Source organism: Gobio gobio, assembly GCF_949357685.1.
Source record: "Gobio gobio genome assembly, chromosome: 15".
NCBI lineage: Eukaryota > Metazoa > Chordata > Actinopteri > Cypriniformes > Gobionidae > Gobio > Gobio gobio.
In genome coordinates, this window is record NC_137108.1 from 2187381 (window position 1) to 2202005 (window position 14625).

The 14625-nt window shown below is 40.3% G+C and overlaps 1 protein-coding gene across 5 annotated transcripts in view; it reads left to right on the forward strand.

Moving 5' to 3' along the window:
• popdc1 (popeye domain cAMP effector 1) overlaps positions 1 to 14625 on the forward strand; it is a 47556-nt gene that overhangs the window by 1102 nt on the left and 31829 nt on the right. The gene's annotated exons all lie outside the window — the stretch shown is intronic.

Genomic DNA, 14625 nt, shown 5'->3' on the forward strand with positions numbered 1-14625 from the left:
GTTCAATCTTCACATCATTGTGTCACTTGTGCACATCAAAAAAGCAGTTTCTCATTTCTTTGAACAAGTTGCAAATGCTTGTGTGCATCCATGCGAATGATTATGTCCAATTCTCTGCTGTTTCCTGCATTATCAGCTGCTTATGTCATGATCAGGATGTATTATAATTAGGGTTGGGAATCGTGAGAAATTTTCCGGTTTCGGTTCCGCCTAACGATTCCGGTTCCGATTCCGGTTCCATTAAAATTATTAAACAAATAGTGGTAAAGGAAAAAGGCACAATACGCAACTCAAACAATCCATTTTGTGTTTATTACTTGCTCTAAAATTCATTTACAGGTTGGCAATGTCAAAAAAGTCCTGTACTGTACATATATTACAGTATTAATTAAGCCATTCTTGCAACACATTTTTTTCAAATGAACACCTCTGAAATTGTCTTATTACATTTTATCTCTCTGTCTCTGAATAAAACCAAGTTATACATTATATTTATTAGTTATATTTATTAATTAGTTGTATATTAATTTAATAGTAATTCAGTTATTCAGTGAACTTGTAAATAATACATTGCAATTCAGCATTACAAAGGTAATTGTGCCTAAACGCTTACCTAAACCATGGTGACTCAACGGTTGACAAATATATATATATATATATATATATGCCTTTCACTATAAATCTGGTATAAGCCTGTGGCACTCTGTGCTGTAGCAAATGTTTTGTCAAATTGCTAGTGCAGCCTCCTTTGCATGTTATTAACTTTTCACATGTGTTACATTTTGCTTCATTATCATTCATTCTTTGGAAATGAATCCATACTTGTGACTTTCTCTTCGCCATGCTGGTGGTTAACGAGAAAATATCTGACGCAAAACCGTAAATGTGTAGCGCGAGGGCTTTCAGGCTTAACTGCGTTACACTCCTGGAAGCGGCAGGCAACGTCATTAATATTCATGATGAGGTGAGCCAGGGTTGCCAGGTTTTCACAACAAAACCACACAATTGCACAATCGCTTCAACTCGCGGACATGAAACACAGCCCGCGGCAACAGTGGAAAGCGGGAAAACCACGGACTTGGCAACACTGGCTGTCACTCGGATACGCTTCCAGCGCTTCGCGCACACACATTGCACCAGAACCGTTTTCGGAACCGAAACTTAGGAATTTCGCGCGGTTCTGGTATTTTTCAAAAATCAGTTTCGGTTCTGCATAAGAACCGGTTCTCGGTTCCCAACCCTAATTATAATGGGTCTCTGTTGAATAGTCCCACCCCCACAACATTTAGCCATTAGTTCATAGCAGAAGTCTTTACATGCAAAATGGTTGAACAAGTGGTCATAATTGTTGTGTTCTTTCCATTGCATTGCAATACCATTCATGTCCACTAGGCGGCAATGAGGTGTTTACGTGTTCATCTGATGTAAGAACTGTATAGAAAAAAAACTAGAAGAAGTTGAGTAAAGTGAATGCTAAGTCATGCTCGTGTTCTGTCTGCTTTTTATTCATTCCTCCTTCAACATAACAAGTGGCGGCGAGGATGTTAAGATGGCCCTACTCTCTTTACAACCCCCAGTAGCATTCCCTAGCAATGCTCAGGTGAACCGAAACTGTCCTTTGTCAATCACAGCAGTGGGCGTTTACACTGAAGTCTCACAGCTGTCAATCACAGCAGTGGGCGTTTACACTGATGTCTCACATATTTTCACATAGAAAACAGCTTTTTAAAATTGTATTTTTTTAAAATATCTTTTACTGTATTTTTGATCAAATAAATGCAGCCTTGGTGAGTAGAAGAGACTTTTTCCAGACAGACCACAAACTTTTGAAAGGTAGCTTAAACTTTGTTATGCGCACACACACACACACACACACACACACACACACACACACACACACACACTCACCTGTCCCACTCGGACAGACACTGGTAGAGGTCTGAGCTCCTCGTCGAACGTGACCAACATGCGAGGCTGCATCGCCGCCACCAATCCATAGAGAACATAATGAGACTTTCCCAAGATTACTGCAGCGGGAGAGACGGGAAATCACACACAGATTTCAGACCGAAATTACAGGAGTTGTTTGAGATATTACAGGAGTGGTTCTGATGTGGCACAGGATGTTGAAGATGATGCTCTTACTGTTTTTGACGTCCAGGAAGGACACGAGGACCTTGAGGTAGGGCTGCACAATTAATCGAATTTTAATCACGATCACGATTTTGCCTTCCCACGATCAAATTCGCGTGATCGAGCGATATTTAAAATGCGTCATTCATTCACGCTTTGTATTAAAGGTTTTTTTTTTTTTCAAAGCCAGTCTAGCGCGCTGTAAAGCCGCTCTCTGATCACGTGCGTCCATGCACCAATCAGAGTTGTTCCCTGCACCGCGCAGCAACTCAGTCAGTTTCCAGATGTAGACAGTCACAGACAGAAGACAGAGTAGCGTGAGGAAAATACCACAACAGATAGCAGGCTATAATCTATCTTAACAAAGAAAAAAATGTCTAACGTAGCAGAGGGAGCGGCCGAGATCGTCATCCATTGTGTGGAAACATTTTGGGTTTCAGGCAAGTGACACAAAACAAGAACAGGTCATATGCAAAGAGTGCCATAAAGTTGTTTTGGCACCACAAAGCAACACAACGAACCTCTTTAACCACTTAAAAAAACACCATAAAGTTCAATACGATGAATGTATGAGGGCCAAGAAATGCGTTGCAAAGACTAATCATCCCACAACATCTCAAACATCCATCGAAGCGAGCCTCTTTAGCGCATCACCATACCCATCCACCTCTCAAAGACACAGTGAAATAACAAATGCAGTCGCATTTCATTTGGCTAAAGACATGTGCTCAATAAACACAGTGACAAACGAAGGCTTCAAATTCTTGGTCAACGCTCTGGATAAACGATACGTGATCCCCTCGCGTAATTATTTTTCAAAGGTGGCACTACCTGCGATGTACAGAAAACGCAGAGGGGAAATAGAGCTATATCTTGCCAATATTCTTTTCGCCATAGTTCTTCTGCCTTGAAATGTTCTTATTTGGTTACATTCTGTTATGGAATATTTGTTTCTTATTGATTGTATATTTTATTTTTAGTTTTATTCACATCCATTATGCAGGTAAAACTTAAGTTTATATTTTGCTTCCTAAAATATATTTACACATTGTAAAATGTAAAATAGTGCCCTGTTGAAGTTTTGCTACATTTTCTTTATTGTTTTAATTTATTTTAATTTATTCTTTAAGGAGATTCACTGAATTTTGGTGAAATAAGAGGACCTATTTTATTTTGATGCACATATCTGTACATTAGCAGGAATGTTGCACAATATGGATGTGAAGGCAGTAAATGTAATTAGCTTGTGTGACAATAAAAAATTGTTTTGGTTAAAATCAACAAATAATCGTGATAATTAATCGTGATCTCAATATTGATCAAAATAATCGTGATTATCATTTTGGCCCTTATCGTGCAGCCCTACCTTGAGGAGTCCGGCGACGGCCACCTGACTCATGCTTTGTCCTAGTCGAATCAGGAACTCCTCTCATTGGACGTGACTTATGTAAAACGCTGGACATTGAGATTAAGGGTGGTCGCTTGATTGAACCTGCTACTCACTGTGCAATGGTTCAACCATCCAGCATCTCACTTGTTTCTGCTAACAGTCCTGTTTGCGTGCCAACTGTTGCTGGATTTGGATGCGCTAAAAATTTCACACACAAAGTGAAGATCCGGTCTGGAATTAAGCCTGTACAACAAAAACTCCGTCACTTACCTCTACCAGTACGAGCGGCAGTGTCAGATGAACTCAAGATGCTAGAGGAGAATGGCATAATTGAGAAAATTGATTCATCTGAGTGGGTTTCTCCTATCGTGGTCACAAAATGAAATAACACAATTTGCATGTGCGTTGACTTACGGGAACCTAACAAGGCCGGGGTACAAGATAGTCATCCTTTGCCACTGATTGAAGACATACTGTCTGAGTTGCATGGATCAGTGATGTTCTCTTCTCTTGACCTCAAAAATGCATACTACCAAGTACAATTACATGAGGAGAGCAGAGGACTTACTGCTTTCATTACCCATGAAGGCCTATATCAGTTCTGTAGAGTGCCATATGGACTGTGTTCAGCACCATCTGCTTTTCAACGAATGATGACCATGATCTTAAAAGGCCTTGATGGTGTACAGTGTTACTTGGACGATGTGATTGTCCATGGTGCGTCCGAAGCCATTCACAATACAAACCTTAAAGCTGTTCTGCACAGGATTAATGAAGCTGGTCTGAAACTGAATACAGACAAGTGCAAATTCAACTTGGCAACACTTAGCTTTCTTGGATACAGACTCTCAGCTGAAGGCCTACACCCTGATGATGCTCATTCTACTGCAATTACAAATGCACCCCCTCCTACTGATGCAGCTACACTACGGTCATTTCTGGGTCTTAGTGCCTGGTACAGTAAGTTTGTGCCTGCTTACGCTACTCTTGTTGAGCCAATGAGAGCCTTACTTCGTAAAGACTGTGAATTCCACTGGACTACTGCAGCACAAGAAAGTTTTGATCGAGTCAATCGGGCAATAGTGGATAGTCCTACTTTCCTGTGACGCCTCAGACTACGGTGTTGGTGCTGTCTTGACTCAGCTGGATGACACAGGAACAGAAAGAACCATCGCCTTTGCTTCACGCTCCTTGTCTGACGCTGAACGAAAATACTCCATTGTCGAGAAGGAAGCACTGTCATGTGTCTGGGCTGCAGAGAAATGGCGTACATGGCTGTGGGGAAGAAAATTCCTACTACGCACTGACCATCAAGCTCTTACTACTCTTCTCACGAGTAAAGGAAATAGTCGAGCTGGGTTACGTGTCGCCAGATGGTCTGCACGCTTAATGGAGTTTGACTGCGATGTCCAATACAGACCTGGTTCATTGAACAGTGTTGCTGATTGCTTATCAAGATTGCCTCTTGCTAACACTGAACATGACTTTGCGGAAACCATTGAGTCTGTTGCTATGATTTCATTTGCTTCCAGTGCATGCACGGCGCCAGAATTTTTTCTCTACCGGTGCTAAGTGGGGGCTAGACCAATTTGTGGGGGTGCTAAGAAAATAATCGATATTCATCAAGTCAGAGTTACTTCATAAAGAATTTGTCATTTTTTTATTATTCAAAAGCAGCTATGGTAGCCTACACACCACATTCAACAGAAGGGTAGTTTTAAATTATATTTGGCCAAAGAATAGGCTATGCATATATTTAACAAAATAGATATAAGCGTAATACAAGTGATCACAAGACAACATTAACAACACAATACACATGTATCAAAACTGTGCATACTTTACGCTTAAATTAAACATTAAATGAACACTACTTGACTTCACAATAGTGATTATGTAATGGATTACGTGTAACCAATGCATGAAACCTCGCTCAAAAACATGACGTGCAGAGGTTAGGCAGATAGAAAACGGTAAAACAGCACAGGACAGCACACATGCGCTCCGCCTTAACAACACAATACATATGCATAATCAGAACTGTGCATACTTCACATTTCATAAAACATTAAAACGAACAAAACATAACTTTAGTGACTGTGATTACGTGTAGCCTACAGAAGGACGATGCGTCTGTTACCGTGGTTTAGCGCAAATGAGTCTATGATCTTTTGAACATCGAGGGCCTTGGTTCTTTCGGCGTGTATGGACAGGCATGCAAGGTTGCTGAGTCGTGGGTTTGCCATTCTGTTTCTCAGGTAGGTTTTTACACGCCGCATGCAGGAAAAACTGCGCTCACATGACGCAGATGTTACTGGCAGTGTGACAGATATGCGTAAAAGTTTATAAATGTCCGCGAAGGAGTCTTTGTAAGGTTTAAGCATGGATAGGAACTCCAGTGCATTGCTAACTGTTTCCCCCTTTTCTTTTTTTCCAAAAGCCGGCGCATTTGGTGCACTTCAGCCAGCAGATTGTCCTCTCTGATTCCATAGTGCTCTGCCATGGGCACAAGGCTCTCTTTTTGAAGGAATGTGGCATGCGTGGGGTTGAGGGCTGACGTTCCCATTAGAACTGCACCTGCTTCTGCAGAAAACCGTCGGGGCATTTCATTCACTAGTCGGTCAATGACAGGGTAGAATGAGGATGTTCGGAGTTCATCCGAAGATGACATGGGTGGATGATGTTCGATTGGAGCTTCAATTATAAAGTCCCGTAGATGGTGTGGCTTTTGGGATTGCCTCTTTATTCTCTTGTAGGGACGGCGGCGGTATGGTGACACCGACATTTGCGCAAAGGGTCTCTGCCTTGCTCCACACAGCACTCCAGGAGTCCTCCGTGCGCTTTTCTTTTATGCTTGTGATGACTGAGTGTGCAAGGTCAGTGGCAGTCTCGAGCAAAAGATCAGGGGACTGTAGAGTGTCAGACAGAAACTTTGCACAGCGGAACAGATCCTCAAACAGGATAAGGTGGAGGATGAATTCAGCATCAATGAGTGAGAGTAGTGACCGTGCGTCAGTCGATCTGCGTGAATTTGGCTGCGATTTAATGTCCTTTAAGGTTGCAATGATGGCTGGAAGGGTTTTTTGCAGTGCCCACAACGAGCGGTACTGGCAGGACCATCTCGTATCACACAGTTTCTTTAGTTCAATGGGCTGCTGTGAAGGCTCAAATTCCTTTTGCTTCTTAGTGAAATGGGCATGGACAAATGAGCCTGAGAAAAACTTGTACATGTCTTGCACAATAACAAAAAAATCGCCTGCTGCCTTAACGTTTCTGACACAGTCCACTAGAACAAGATTGAGGCGGTGTGCGTAGCAATCAATGTAGATTGCCTGAGGGACCTCTTCTCTGAACTTCTCCTGGACACCGTTGTGAATACCAGACATCACGGCAGCTCCGTCATAACACTGAGCAATGCAGGCAGTGTGATCAATGTTACATTTACAAAGAGTCTCTTTGACGGTAACGAAAAGGGACTCAGCATCTAACCCGTCAGCTGGAGTAAAATGAAGAAATTCTTCCACAGCTTCATCATTTTTTACATAGCGCACCACCAGAGACACTTGTTCCGTTTTGCTGAGGTCCTTACTCTCATCCACCATCAATGCAAATAGTTCAGCATCTTGTACTTCACCACTTATTTGATCCCGAATCATGTTTGCCATAATTGCTAGTATTTCGTTCTGTATGTCATGATGCGTGTATTTAGCATTCCTAGGGTTATCTGATATTTTCTGTGCTACTGTTTTGTTGAATTTGCCCATGACCTGTAAAAGCTCAAGGAAATTACCCTGATTGACAGCCGTATCATTTTCTGTGTCTCCTCTCTGTGAAAGTCCCTGGTCTGCTGTATAACGTAATGACTCTACAACTGCTCTCATATACTCTCTGTTCTCTTGGACTATTTTCTCATGCCCATCACTCAGAGCATTGCATATTGTTGAGCCAGACTCTCTCTGAACAGTCCACTCATTCCAAGCTGCCATTGCATATTTATGCTCCACACTACCATTATGTGTCTTGAACGAACCTGTCGCCTTTTTCCAGTTTTGGTAGCCGTCCTGAGTAAATGCTGTCTTCTCTCCGTGGTTTCCGGGATGTTGAAAGTGGCGGCATGCGAAGCAGAAAGCACAGTCCTTTAGAATAGAATATTCCAGCCAATTATAATGCTCATACCATTTACGATTAAAGTAGCGATCCTGCAGTCCAACTTTTGTGGCTGGATAACGTCGAAGAAGAGGGCGTCTTGGTCCATTAACTGGTGACTGGCTCAAATCAGTCGGTACGGTAGCTATTTTAGTGCTAGCTGTGGCCGCACCTGTGGAGCAGCTAGCAGCCGCAACTAACTTCTCATGTCTTGGATCAGGAATTTCTCTCTCATACCTTTCTCTTTCTAACTCCTCTTTCTTTTCTGCTTCTTTGGCCCCCTCAGAGACCGGTGTTCCTACATGCACTCTTGTCATCTTTATCAAAAAACGTTCCATCTCAACTATACCTGCAACATTTGGTTATCAAAATGCGGGAGACTTCGGATTGGGGGTGGGGGTCGATCGATGGGTTATTAGGGGGTATGGGGGTTGCTGGATATCAGAGGCAGGCTAAATACACATACATTGCGCAGATATCAACATGGAATTAATACATCATTTTTAATAAAAATTCACACTTTTTTATTTTTATTTTTGCTGTCAATCAATTCAAATACTTAACTAGATTAACCACATATATTTATTTCTGTGATTAATAATGATTAATCACCATTAAAAACGTAATTTTTAAATATATATTTATAAATATAATTTTGCCGTTAATCTCCAAATTAATGTAGAAACAACATATAGACAGAATATTTTTAAATATTTGTTTAATGGCATCTTTTTATGAACGAAGGCCAGTATCACTGATAGGCTACAGTTACTGATGTCTCTATGTACATTTCATAGACACTTCAATGAAATAACACATTGATATTTATTAGTGTTCAAAAAATATAACTTTTCATTTAAGTGAATTTAAGAACAATCCTCACATAAACCCATAATAAATTTTTCATAGGCTATGGTCTGTGCCCTTCCAACCTGTATAACAAGTAGGAAATATACATACATTTAAAAGTTATCAGTTTGCACTCCATAAATTATACATTATAGCCTATTTGGATTAATAAATATTAAAGCTACAAAAGTTATTTAGTCAAGAAAGAGCAGTGCGTATTTAGTGAGTAATTAGGCTACTTTTGTAATGCAGCGCATCACAGACAGCGCGTTCTCTTTGCCTTGTCGCTCTTGAATGGTTTAAAAGCATTTGCATGAACAAAAGTGATCATATAATGAAATAATAAAAACGGATGCTACCAGCTGAGTCTTCTCCATTTCTACCAGCGATGCTTGATTTCGCAGATATAAACAGCCAGGTTGCCAGGTTGAGGTCACAAATGGGTTGAAATGTGTATGATGTGAGCCTTTTTTACAGTCTATGGATGTGGCGATTGTATGAGTAGGCGTTTCATACAAAATCTGGCAACTGTACAACCTTGGAATAATTCATGTGATTATTCATATAACGAGGTTTTGGATATACAAATTACGGAAGATTCCCGGGAGAAATAACAAAACGGGAGGTGGGCGGGCGGGAGATGGGTTTGAAACACGTAGGGCCCTATCTTGCACCCAGCGCAATTGACTTTGTACACCGACGCATGTGTCATTCCTATTTTGCACCCGCGCAAAGCGCGCTTTTCCCTCCACAGAAGCACGTCGCTAAACTAGTGAATGAACTTGCGCTACCTGGGCGGTTCAGCGCAAAAAAGGAGGCGTGTTCCGGCGCAAACAATCCCTGGTGCTATTTTGCTGTTCCATTAAACAATTGCGCCACTGACCAGAAAAACCTAGTCTAAAGTCAGTGGCGCGTTGCGCGTTGTTCATTATGCTATTTTAAGGGCGCATGCTTGACCATAATGTATAGCGTGCACAACGCGCATACACTTTGCTCATGTAATCTACACAGATGCAACAGTTATTTTTGCAAATCATAAATTGTTACACTAAAAAATATTAACACATGAGATGACGGAAATCATTGTGGTGTGCCACGAAGATGTGAAAAAATAGGCATAAATCTAGCTTACAAATTATTCAGGCTAATTGAAGTCTAATAATTAAGGAGACCTGTTTGCCCAATAGTGGCAACTTCTGGCAAGACATATATGTATATAAGGACATCTGACAAATTGGTTTGTCCGTCAAGAACCAGGAAAAAAATCGGTGAGGGTGGACGCAGCGATGTCCTCTGCTGGCGTCAGGTCCTGAGTAGAGGCAGATCCACCTCCCGTTACACGGCGTGCCCGATTGATGCTGGCAAGCTTTGACTTTCCCCGTCTTCTGATGTCATTGTAGCGCTTGCGGCACTGGTGCGACGTCCTGAGGATGCCATTGCCAGCTGATGAAACAATTGTGGCTATTTCCTCCCACGCCTGTTTAACCGACGCTATTTTGGGTGGGTTTCTCCCATCCCCATACAACACAACTTCTCTGTCTTTCACTGCTCTTACAAGAACATCAGTCTCCTCGGCTGTGAACCGCTCCTGGCGTGCGCCTGGTAAATACGCCATAATAATAGCAATCCATAATGGAACTTGCGCACCTGCTTTTACAGGGAATGTTGGATGACGCTCTGATTGGTTTATTCACGTTACGCCCAAACCACACCTATGAATAATGAAGCTACTTCAGACCAACCCATTTTAGATTTGCGCCGGGCGCAAGAGCCATTTATCCCGCCGGGAAAATAGCAACAGCGCCGAGACCCGCCCACAAAGTTACTTGCGCTTCTCGCTTTGACACTTGCGTTTCAGATCGTTAAAACAGGGCCCAGAGACTCCCAGCAAAAACGGGAATGTTTAACTAACTTACTCTGCACTGTGGGCGCTAAACCGGGGCTATTCAAAATTCTAGCCCCGGTGTAGCGCCGTCGCTGTTCCAGTGCAATCTCCAAAGAAGATTTCCAGTCTGCATGCAACAACTGCCCAGTATTCTCTAAACTGCGTACATATCAACAGACACGTTGGCCAAAAGACAAGAAAAATGTTGATCCAGACTTACAGGGATACTTTCCTGTCCGACATGAGCTTGCTGTCGTGGATGGATGTATTGTCAGGGGAACATACCGTCTCTTGGTACCCGAGTCATTACAGAAAAAACTCATAGAACTGGCACATGAATCGCATCAAGGTATAGTCCGCAGGAAGCAAAGACTTAGGCAATTGTACTGGTGGCCTAAGATGGACAACCAGACTGAAGCCCTGATACGCAACTGTCATACTTGCAAACAAAATGACAAGTCTGCCGTGACACATGATGCTCCCCTCAACCCTGTTGAATTACCTTCTGCCGCATGGGAAAAGGTCTCCATTGACATTGTAGGACCATTTGAAACTGCACCAACTGACTGCAGATACGCAATAACACTTGTGGATTACTTCAGCAAATGGCCAGAAGTCGCTTTCACGTCCAGGGTTGACACATCTACTGTTAAACAGTTCTTGACGACTGTTTTTACTCGAGAAGGAAACCCAAAGGAGTTGGTTTCAGACAATGGTCCTCAGTTTATCTCTGCTGAGTTTTCTGAGTTTCTGAGAGAGAGAGACATACGTCATTTCAGATCTTCTGTTTTATTATCCACGTGCGAATGGAGAAGTCGAAAGGTTCAACAGAGTTCTGAAAGACTGTCTACAAACTGCTTCGATTCAAGGAGAACCTTGGAAGACGTTCACTCAAACATTCTTGATGAATTATCGAAGTACTCCTCATGCTACCACAGGTGTTACACCATCTGAATTACTCCATGGTCGACGTATGACAACCAAGTTACAAGTCATGGACTTTCCTGTAAAAGAAATTGACAGAAACGTGATACGAGAACTTGTGAAAAGGAAACAAGACAAAGTTAAACAGTACATGGATGCCAGAAGAAATGCAAAGCCTTCAAGATTCCAACCTGGTGATCTAGTTCGAGTTAAGAAACCTTGGATGGTAAAGAAGGGTGATCAGAAGTTCACACAGCCAAAAGCTGTTGTACAGAAAAAAGGTGAAGACTCTTACCTGCTTGACGATGGTAGGGTGTGGAATGCCTCACGTCTTGCTGAAATGCCGAAATCAAGTGGAAGTGTTACTCCTATGGAGGTTCAGCATGGAGCAATACCAAGTCCATTGAATAGGTCTGTTAGAGTTAGACAAAAACCTGCCTGGACCAAGGACTATGTTTTAGATATGTAAGGAATATGTAAAACTTGAGAGAGCTGTGTTAATATTTGAAGGAATAAGACACAAAAAGTTTAAATATATTTTATTTCATAATGCTTGTTTATTCTTGATTTGTTTATTTCTGTTGTGATATACAAACAGCTGTATTCTTTCTGAAAAGGGGAAGATGTTGTGTTCTTTCCATTGCATTGCAATACCATTCATGTCCACTAGGCGGCAATGAGGTGTTTACGTGTTCATCTGATGTAAGAACTGTACAGAAAAAAAACTAGAAGAAGTTGAGTAAAGTGAATGCTAAGTTACTGCTCGTGTTCTGTCTGCTTTTTATTCATTCCTCCTTCAACATAACAATAATATAAGCATATTTCTATAAATTTCCGTTAGACGTTCACATTTCTACTTTTGTTTTTCTGTTTTTTTTTCTCTTTGTGCTATGCAGTGCTGTCTTTTCCTTTCTGTATCGCAATGACATCTGTCAACAAATTACAGCACAAACAGTAAAAGCGTAAATGTGAATCTTGTCCAGTCTCTTGAAATCATACTCACACATACACTGAGGTGTAACCTACAATTTACAATAATTGTCATCAAAACTTTAGCCATATTTACATCAGAACATCCTCCAGAGTACAGTTATATTGACAACATGACTGAGCAATCTGACTGTGTTATTCATACACAATGACACAAGGACTTGTCATTCTGATGGCACTGGCATGTTCATTGACACAGAGATTTACTTCTGAGAGATGAACTGAGGATTTTGAGCAAGAGACTGGCTTTTGCAGGTAATCCATGGGGTTTTGCTATTTGTACAAATTGTTTTGAGAAATGCACTTACTGTTTTGCAAATGTCGAGGAAGATTCGAGAAATGTACCAAAGCGACTGAGAAAAACTGTAACAGATCCTCTTTAAATGTGCTTAAATAAGCCTAAACGTAGGAGGATGTAATGCACTAAACTACTTTGTTTTCATTGCAATACAAAATAAGTTACTTTAATGAGAGAAACTACAATTAAAATAATAATAATAAAGCTTTACAGTTTTTCTCAGTCGCTTTGGTACATTTCTCGAATCATCCTCGACATTTGCAAAACAGTCTCAAAACAATTCGTACAAATAGCAAAACACCATGGATTACCTGCAAAAGCCACATTGTGAAAAATGATTGTGATTTTAACGGTATTTTACTGTAAAAATGCTTCGGTGAAAAACAGTTAATTGGTTAACAGAAAGTATCCGTACTATATACGGGGAATAACTGTAATAGATCTAACCTTACATTTCATCTAATTTTACAGTAAAATACTGTTAAATATACAGTTTTTGGAAGTGAAAAAAAAACAAGTCATTGTGTAATTTACAGTGAAAACCCGTAAATTGACATTCCCAGAATTCCCTGCGTGACACTTCGCATTTGATGTATTTTCATTGCAATAACTATGTTACTTCTTTGTTTTTTCTCATCAGTTATGTACATTAGGGTTTTATGTTACATCTGATGTTGTTAAATTAATGTTTATTGCATTTTTTAAATGTCATGTGTGTTACCATGATGGTGTTTAGTGTGTGTGTGAATGACACTGAGCTCTTCTATATATTAGTATTGTCTTCTTAAAAGCTGCTTATGATGAGCTTTGATTCATCATGTGATTCTCATCTCCACTGTGACTGGTGGTTGTCCGTATATATCAAAGGTACATAGATATTAGTATTTCAATAGATTGGCAATTTAACATTATTTCAGTTAATGAAATATGTTTTTTTTACCGTAAATTGTTTACAGTGTAAACATAATCATTACAATATAAACCTTTAAATTATACAGTTTTGAACTGTAAAATAAAACCTATTTTAACCATAATTATTACATTATAAAACTTTAAATAATATGGTGCTGTCCCAAAAAACCTAAAACGTTACTGCCGTATTTTTTACGGTAAAGTTCTGGCAACCACAGCTGCCGTTTTTTTACTGTAAATTTTATGGGGATTTTTTTTACAGTGCAGTCTCTTGCTCAAAATCCTCAGTTCATCTCTCAGAAGTAAATCTCTGTGTCAATGAACATGTCAGGGCCATCAGAATGACCAGAGCTTGTGTCAGTGAGTATGAATAACACAGTCAGATTGCTCAGTCATGTTGTCAATATAACTGTACTCTGGAGGATGTTCTGATGTAAATATGGCTAAAGTTTTGATGACAATTATTGTAAATTGTAGGTTACACCTCAGTGTATGTGTGAGTTTGATTGCAAGAGACTGGACAAGATTCACATTTACACTTTTACTGTTTGTGCTGTAATTTGTTGACAGATGTCATTGCGATACAGAAAGGAAAAGACAGCACTGCATAGCACAAAGAGAAAAAAAACCCAGAAAAACAAAAGTAGAAATGTGAACGTCTAACGGAAATTTATAGAAATATGCTTATATTATGACCACTTGTTCAACCATTTTGCATGTAAAGACTTCTGCTATGAACTAATGGCTAAATGTTGTGGGGGTGAGACTATTCAACAGAGACCCATTATAACACATCCTGATCATGACATAAGCAGCTGATAATGCAGGAAACAGCAGAGAATTGGACATAATAATTCGCATGGATGCACACAAGCATTTGCAACTTGTCCAAAGAAATGAGAAACTGCTTTTTTGATGTGCACAAGTGACACAATGATGTGAAGATTGAACAGGTAGTTTTGAGAATTTCAATGTACCAAAGCGACTGAGAAAAACTGTAAAAACACATAACAGAATTATTTAAACATAACAGCTAATTCAAAATACTACACAATATCAATAACACAACAGGATTGAATGATGTTGATCAAAACCACT